We start from the raw sequence: 9,512 nt of genomic DNA, 5'->3' as shown, positions 1-9,512 counted from the left end.
TTCTAACTAGCATCCCCCCTTTACCATCTTTCCCAATTCTAACTCAGAATTTCCCAAACAGCTCATCTTGCCTTCTTCCTTACTAGATTCAGTCTGGACTCTTCACCACAGCTGCTGCCACTGTGGTGATGGTGGTTTCGTCACTTTAGTCATGTCGGACTCTTTGCCACCCCATGGACTATAGCTTGCCAGGCTCCTTTGTCCATGGGATTCTCCAGGCAAGAACACTTGAAGTGGGTTGCCATTTCCTTCTCCAGGGGATCCTCCCAACTCAGGAATTAAACCCAGTCGCCTGCATTGCAGGCAGATTCTTTACCAACTCAGCTACGAGGGAAGCCCCACTATGTGGCCTCTGTTGAAACGCTGCTTTACTGGTAACCCGCACAGTGACCCTCTCCCCTTTCCAGGATGCCAAAGCTGCCCTGTGGCATGAGAAAGTCAGTGACCCGTCTCCAACTCTGTCAGCTTTGTTCCTGTGATCCAGTGCACGGCATCTGCTCAGAGCTTGCTTGTTTGTTTTTAATACATCTATTTCCTGCCATACACCTCTCCAGACCATGGGTAAACAAACATCTTGCCATCCCATAATCCATTTTTAGCTCTTCTCTTTTTCTTGATATTTAAGGGAAAAATAGTTTCCATAAATATCAAGTAATGGAAATAAGTTCTCTGAGGAGTGGCAAAAAGAAGTAATTATTAATAGACTGACGTACTCCTTTTCCTATTTGGAACCAGTCTGTTCCATGTCCAGTTCTAACTGTTGCTTCCTGACCTGCATACAGGTTTCTCAGAGGCAGGTCAGGTGGTCTGGTACTGCCATCTCTTTCAGAATTTTCCACCGTTTATTATGATACACACAGTCAAAGGCTTTGGCATAGTCAATAAAGCAGAAATAGATGTTGTTCTGGAACTCTTTTGCTTTTTCCACGGAACAACAGACTGGTTCCAAATTGGTAAAGGAGTACGTCAAGGCTGTATATTGTCACCCTGCTTATTTAACTTATATTCAGAGTACATCATGAGAAACACTGGGCTGGATGAAGCACAAGCTGAAATCAAGATTGCCAGGAGAAATATCAATAACCTCAGATATGCAGATGACACTACCTTTATGGCAGAAAGTGAAGAGGAACTAAAAAGCCTCTTGTTGAAAGTGAAAGAGGAGAGTGAAAAAGTTGGCCTAAAGCTCAACATTCAGAAAACTAACATCATGGCATCCGGTCCCATCACTTCATGGCAAATAGATGGGGAAACAGTGTCAGACTTTACTTTTTTGGGCTCCAAAATCCTTCGGATGGTGATTTTTAGCCATGAAAAGACGCTTACTCCTTGGAAGGAAAGTTATGACCAACCTAGATAGCATATTCAAAAGCAGAGACATTAGTTTGCCAAGGTCTGTCTAGTCAAGGCTATGGTTTTTCCAGTGGTCATGTATGGATGTGAGAATTGGACTGTGAAGAAGGCTGAGAGCTGAAGAATTGATGCTTTTGAACTGTGGTGAAGAAGACTCTTGAGAGTCCCTTGGACTGCAAGGAGATCCAACCAGTCCATCCTAAAGGAGATCAGTCCTGGGTGTTCATTGGAAGGACTGATGCTGAAGCTGAAACTCCAATACTTTGGCCACCTCATGTGAAGAGTTGACTCATTGGAAAAGACTCTGATGCTGGGAGGGATTTGGGGGCAGGAGGAGAAGGGGATGACAGAGGATGAGATGGCTGGATGGCATCACTGACTCGATGGACATGAGTTTGGGTGAACTCTGGGAGTTGGTGATGGACAGGGAGGCCTGGTGTGCTGTGGTTCATGGGGTCACAAAGAGTTGGACACGACTGAGCAACTGAACTGAAAGGGCTTTATGGAAAATAGAAGCTAGGATAGAAGGAGTCTGAAAAGAAACAAGGTTTGGAGCATGGTAAAAGCTTTGAACTTCACCCTGTGGTGTTGGAGGGGAGGGCACTGAAAGGTTTTAAAGTTTGTAAGAAAGAAGGTGATGGAATGAAAGAAAGACAGAAGTGAGGGTCAGTCAGTTCAGTCGCTCAGTCGTGTCCGACTCTTTGCGACCCCATGAATTGCAGCAAGCCAGGCCTTTCTGTCCATCACCAACTCTTGGAGTTTACCCAAACTCATGTCCATCGAGTCGGTGATGACATCCAGCCATCTCATCCTCTGTCGTCCCCTTCTCCTCCTACCCCCAATCCCTCCCAGCATCAGAGTCTTTTCCAGTGAGTCAACTCTTCGCATGAGGTGGCCAAAGTACTGGAGTTTCAGCTTCAGCATCAGTCCTTCCAATGAACACCCAGGACTGATCTCCTTTAGGATGGACTGGTTGGATCTCCTTGCAGTCCAAAGGACTCTCAAGAGTCTTCAACACCACAGTTCAAAAGCATCAATTCTTTGGTGCTCAGCCTTCTTCACAGTCCAACTCTCACATCCATACATGACCACTGGAAAAACCATAGCCTTGACTAGATGGACCCTTGTTGGCAAAGTAATGTCTCTGCTTTTTAATATGCTATCTAGATTGGTCATAACTTTCCTTCCAAGGAGTAAGCGTCTTTTAATTTCATGGCTGCAGTCACCATCTACAGTGATTTTGGAGCCCCAAAAAATAAAGTCAGCCACTGTTTCCACTGTTCCCCCATCTATTTGCCATGTAGTGATGGGACCAGATGCCATGATGTTAGTTTTCTGAATGTTGAGCTTTAAGCCAACTTTTTCACTCTCCTCTTTCACTTTGATCAAGAGGCTTTTTAGTTTCTCTTCACTTTCTGCCATAAGGGTGGTGTCATCTGCTTATCTGAGGTTATTGATATTTCTCCCTGCAAGTAGAGTGTTAAATGATTACATTTACAGTTTTAAAAGATGACTTTTGCAAGGGTAAGGAGAGTGAAGGGTGGACATTGAGCATAATGAAGGCAGAGAAAACCCAGGTTTCTGGGGTGAGCAATAAAGTTGGATGGTTGTGAGAAGGGGCTTGTGGGATTGGGAGCAGGTTTGTAGAACAGGAAAAGAAGTTGAACTCATTTCTGAATGTTGAGCTTCAGGGCCTGTGGCATATTGAAATGGAAGTGAACTGTGGGCAGATGTCTCAGGAGAGAAGTCTGGGATGCAGAGACAGGTCTGGGAACCATCTACATGAAGGAGATTCTCCAGAGAGGACATGTAGCATGCAGAGGGAAGAGTAAGGATGGTGAACTCCACTATTTGCAAGGACTGGAGGAGGAGGTGACCTTGAAGTAGATGAAAGTTTGCTAGAAGAAAAGACCAAACTGAAGTGATGTCACAAAACCCAAAGGAAGAGAGAACTTCACGAATGAGAGTCTGATCAAATAAGAAGTCAAGTAAGGTCAAGCTATATTTGACAATTCATAAATCTATACATAGTTTAATGGAAAGAAAAGACATACTGCTATGGAATGAAGAGTAACTGAGATGTTAGGTGGAGACTAACATCTGAACCTGGTCTCCTGCATTGCAGGCAGGTTCTTTACCAACTGAGCCATGAGGGAAGCCTCTCTACTAGGTGGCCTCTGAATGGAGGAAAGTGGAAGGCAAAATTCAGTGTTGTAGCTTGCTGGGTAAAGGAAAGGTGGTGGTGGTTTTTCTTTTAAGAATAGTAGACACATGAGCATATTTTATAGACTGAAGGAAAAGAGTAATGGGAAGGAGGAGATTAAGAATGTAAGGGAGTTTGTTTGTAATTGATAAGACATTTCAGGGTCCATCGTAGGAAGGGATGACAGAGGAGCTGTGAGAGCAGTGAGTATTCTAGTGTATGCTGGAGTGTGGTTGTCAAGCCAAATGGAACGTGGCAGACAGAAATGTAAGAAACTAACCAAATTCTGTATTTTAAATCCATTTTGATAGTGCTTTTGGTCATGACTGAGGCAGGTGTCAAGTGCTGGGCGATGCTGATTGTCATTCACAATCAATCCCCACAATCTTAACACAACCGGAGTCTTAAATAATTGTCCATTACAAAATGTAAGTACCTTGCTCATAGTAAGCATCCAAAATATTTGTAAAATAAATGGATTAAGCTGCTCTGGGTTTTTCTGGGAAAAGAGAGAAGGGAAATTTTGAATAATAAAGGTGGAAAAAGGGATATTGGTGAGAAGAAGAATCCCAGCGAAGAAAGATAAAATAACAAAACCTGACACCAGCCTTAAAAACACACCCTATGTAAGAAAAACGTGTGTTTGTCTATGCTTGCTAGGAATAAAAGACACAAAATTTGTTTTTTGTTTTTTCTGTCTCTGAACTATGTGTCTCTTTCAAGCTGTGTCTTGATACCTGGAGTAATGCAAACCTTCACAGGGCAAGAGCTGGTACTTTTGGCCCCTGCTACTGCTTCTGAGAAACCAGTAGCATAAGGTAAGCAGAGAGAGCACCTGGCTTTAGTATTCCTATGTGACATCAAGCAAATGATTCAGAGTATAGCTCTCAGTCTCCTCATATATAAAGCAAGGCTGAAAAAACACCTTTCTCACTGAACAACTGAGAAAATGTGATGAAGCTGTGTAAGTCAAGGATTTATTTGGGACATGGTAATGACTCAATGGATTAATAATTATTTATCAAGTCCCGGGGGATAGAAAACAGCACCTCTGAGCTCCGTGTCTTGGGGAAAAGAAGGCTCAGAGAGTTGTAATGAAAATGGATGTGGGATAGTTCCACCAGCCACCCCCAGTGTCTCATCTGGGAAGATGAGTTGGATTTACCCTCTGATCTGGTCTAGTGTAGATGTGGGGAATCCTGTGGAAAGTCTCAGTATTTCCCCTTCTTTACTCCAGCTGCTACTAAATACTCTGGAGCCCTAATTTAAAGTGCCATGGAGCCTATGGAACTCTGAGAGCTGTGCTTTTTGTCTCGCAGAGAACTTGAGCTGCTTCCAGCACTCCCTATGAGCTCTGCATCTTGTGGGGAAACTGGCTTAAGAAGTATATATGTTCAGGAATTCCAAAATTGTTTGAGGTTGAGAGATGCTGCACTATACCTCTTTTCCATAGTGTATTAGCTTTATCTTTGTTTCTTCTCCATTCTGCTTTGTATTCTATACCAGGGACCCCCAACCTCCTGATTAGCTGAGGTGGAGCTGATATAATAATAATAGAAATAAAGTGCATAGTAAATGTAATGGGCTTGAATTATCCTGAAGCCATCCTCCCCACTTTGGTCTGTGGAAAAAATGTCTTCCATGAAAGCATTGAATGGTGCCAATAAAGTTTGGGGACCATTATTCTATACTATAGAATCTATAGTGTAATTTCGGAGAGTGGATTCTAATTGGCTAAGTGCATACTGTTGTCCAATATTAATCAGCTATTACCAAAGACAGATAGAGCAGGAGAGAGAGAGAGATGGGGGTGGTGGTGTAATGAAATATCCCAAACTCATCCCTTATTTTCCTGCATGTCCACAGGTTGATGGTGCATCAGCTACAACTGGGGTCAACTGGGAAGCTTTGTTCCAGGTTATGCTTTGGCTTCAGATCTGTTCCACTGGGGCCTTAGCTGAAGGAGGAGGAGCTTCTTGGGAATTCTCTTCTCATGGCAGATAACCAAACAAGTCGTGTGTCTTGAGACCTCAGACTGGCAAGTTTCCATGTCCACCTGTATTTCTTCAGCTCAAACAAGTCATATTGCCCAGCCACCAACATGGCAGAAAATATCTGCTGCTTACTCTAATAAAGCAATGTCCCAAAGGAAAGGGCATGGATGTGTGGAATTATAGAACAGGAAGTTGTGAGGAATTGCTAACACTGAATCAACCTCTGTACCAGACAACTATAATCTACGTATGCGTCTCATCCTCGGCTATTCTTACACAAAAACCTGCTGAGCAGAGCAGCTCTCAGTGAAAAATGAGTCAGTGGGCACAAATCATCATGACTCACACATCTAGTGTGTGAATGCCAGAAGAGGTGTAAATAGCATGATGAAATAAAATAGAGAATGGACAGAACTCCATTGTTCAGAATATTTTACTATGAATTCGTTTCAAGTCTATTTGGAGGTACATTGGATGAGTTATGTCAGCTTCAAAAGGAAGGAAGTTATGAACTCCCAAATTGTTGAGTCTTAACACAAATAACTATAGGCAGCCCTTGCTTTAGACCATTACAATGTGCACAAATTTCAGTGACAGCACTTTACTTAAATAACACCAGTCCTCAAATACCATGATTCAAATCAGTTACCACAGTATATTTGGAGAAGGAGATGGCAACCCACTCCAGTAATTCTTGCCTGGAGAATTCCTTGGACAGAGGAGCCTTGCAGATTACAGTCTATGGGGTTGCAAAGAGTCAGACATGACTCAGCGACTAACACATACCACAGTATATTAACTGTGATTAACTGTATCAAGTACAAATATCACCACTAGCTCTTCCCTCCACACATTGTCATGTAAGAGATGTGTATCATGATCAGTGAATAATCACGTTGTCTCCTTCAGAGTCTGGCAGTGGCAGTTCACTGCTCATCTTTTATTCAGTTCATGCACATATAGCAAAGCATGTAGTTGTGTTACTGTAGTAGTGGTCCCAGAGGGGACCCAAGGCATCTGGCACCAGCCTGCACGCTCCATCCAGACAGACACCAGCTGTAACGGTCCTGCTCAGCCATTGGCTGAGCACCCTGGTAGGCCCCTCCCCCCAAGCAAGTGAGCAACTGTCAACCAGTGACCGTTAACAGCCCAGCTTTGCCACTGGTTGGTTCTATTGAAAGTCCCTCCATTTCTCTCTATTGTATATAAAAGGACCCTGAATTCTAAGGGAAGATTTTTTGAGAGGCTAGTCTTTTCGTCTCAATTTGCTGCTGCTGCTAAGTCACTTCAGTCGTGTCCGACTCTGTGCGACCCCATAGACAGCAGCCCACCAGGCTTCCCCGTCCCTGGGATTCTCAAGCAAGAACTTTGGAGTGGGTTGCCATTTCCTTCTCCAATGCGTGAAAGTGAAATCGCTCAGTCGTGTCCGACTCTTAGCAACCCCATGGACTGCAGCCTACCAGGCTCCTCCGTCCATGGGATTTTTCAGGCCAAGAGTACTGGAGTGAGGTGCCATTGCCTTCTCCGTCTCAATTTGCTAGCCTTCCCATTAAAGTCATTATTCCTTGCTCCAACAACCCCTGTCCTGATTTATTGGCCTGTCCTGCATGTCCTGTGGCGAACAGGAACTTGGGCTCGGTAACATTACCTTTTTATCTCCCAGTGATAGACTCATGTAACAGTTTACGAAAATGGATAATGAAGTGTAGTTACCAGTTTTACCAGTCTACCAGTTTTGAAGTGGTAGAGAGGGCGTTGCTCTCTGAAGAGTAAAGAAAAGAAGGGAACAGTTAACTCTCTTGGAAGAGGGACTGACTGGACTGATCTGAGGGAATCATGCACAGCTGATTCTGAAACTGATAAAAGATGCTGGAAGGATACACATGAGAGCTGTAAGTGAGAGCTTCTTTTTAAAATATTCGTTTATTTTTAATTGACCGATGATTGCTTTACAATATTGGTTTGATTTCTGCCATACATCGACATGAATCAACCATAGGTATACATTTGTCCCCTCCTTCTTGAACCTCCCTCCCACCCTTACCCTTTCCCACCCCTCTAGGTTGTTACAGAGCCCCGATTTGAGTTCCCTGAGTCAAACAGCAAATTTCCATTGGCTATCTGTTTTACATATGGTATTGTAGGTGCTGTCATACTGTGAGAGCTTCTTTTTCTCCTTTCTTTCTCAGGGGTCTCCCAACAGCGTCTCCCACTGGCAGTTAGTCTGGGAAATGTAGTTCGCAGACACCCAGTGTTACAAAGCCAAATATAGAGGTTTCTGCGTGGGTCTGAGAGGCAGTAGGTAAGTAACAGCAACAGCTGCCATCAGGGATTGTTGGAAAAATAAGATTGCTAATGCTTTGGCTTGATATCCTAGGTCTTTGAAGAGGCATGTCCACAGGGCCACTGTCATAAATTTTCTGTACTTCTAAGTCACGCATTGAAATAAATGGACACATGTTGCCCAAATATCTGCCAGAGGTCAGTTACAGCTACTTTTGATTGGTCCACAAAAATCAGACAGTTTTCACCGAGGCTGTCATTGTTATTTGGTAATAGTTTATATCATTTCTTATCCTCAGATGGCTAACCTTTGTGTGATTCCACATCCAGGAACTTTGTTCGCCTTCTTTTATCTATTCTCAGGCTAAGGGGTTGCTTTTTCTTTACTCCCTTTCTCATTTCCCTCTCTATTTCTAGTAATGAGGTATCCTGGGTGTTGATTCTTTGAGAGGATTTTTCAGTATGCTACTCAAAGGAAAAGAGGCTACGGAATCTGAGATTTTAATTTATTTCAACTTTCTTTGTTTCTTTCTTATACCTCTCTCAACCCACTGGGAAGAAACAAACCTACCCCTTTGGAAAATGTTGGGTTTTATGCTCTGGAAAAGAAAACAGAGTCTTGAACATACTTAATATATTTCCTGTTTTCTTTTACATACATTCATTTACAAGGAAGTATTTGTGTGTAATAAAGATAGATAATCACAGCATTTGAGCATCTTAAAAATACTGTTAAGAAAGTTCTAGAATCCTACTTGATGTCCCCATGTACTGGTGCCATGACACCAGAATGGAAGAGGATAATGAAAATGTTCATGAATGAACTACAGATGACAAGTCTTGCTTATATTATAATTTCCATAGCTATTTTTTTCAAATACATCTTTGATATGCTAAGAAGCTATAAGAAGGCTACCAGAGGGGTTACTTCTCTCTCTACTCTGCTTCCTCTAGTGCCTGGATCTTGCTCTTGGCCATGTGAGCAGGAGCCCACCACCCCAGCCAGATGTTTTATCAATGGTGCTGTATAGAAGGAGAAGTTTTGAGACCACTGTAAAAATAAGACTGAAAACCAGAAGCAGGAGGCTTACGTCCAAACCCTGACTCCAGGGAACTCCTGACTCCAGGGAACATTAATTGACAGGAGCTCATCAAACGTCTCCATACCTACACTGAAACCAAGCACCACACAAGGGCCAACAAGTTCCAGAACAAGACATACCATGCAAATTCTCCAGCAACACAGGAACACAGCCCTGAGCTGCCCAAAGTTACTACAAAACCATAGACATCTCATAACTCATTACTGGACACTTCATTGCACTCCAGAGAGAAAAAATCCAGCTCCACCTACCAGAACACCGACACAAGCTTCCCTAACCAAGAAACCTTGACAAGCCACCTATACAAACCCACACACAGTGAGGAAATGCCACAATAAAGAGAACTCCACTAACTGCCAGAATACAGAAAGGACACCCCAAATGCAGCAATATAAACAAGATGAAGAGACAGAGGAATACCCAGCAGGTAAAGGAACAGGATAAATGCCCACCAAACCAAACAAAAGGGGAAGAGATAGGGAATCTACCTGATAAAGAATTCTGAATAATGATAGTGAAAATGATCCAAAATCTTGAAATCAAAATGGAATCACAGATAAATAGCCTGGAGACAAG

Source organism: Bos mutus, chromosome 12 (genome assembly GCF_027580195.1).
Source record: "Bos mutus isolate GX-2022 chromosome 12, NWIPB_WYAK_1.1, whole genome shotgun sequence".
NCBI lineage: Eukaryota > Metazoa > Chordata > Mammalia > Artiodactyla > Bovidae > Bos > Bos mutus.
This window is presented reverse-complemented; position numbering follows the sequence as displayed.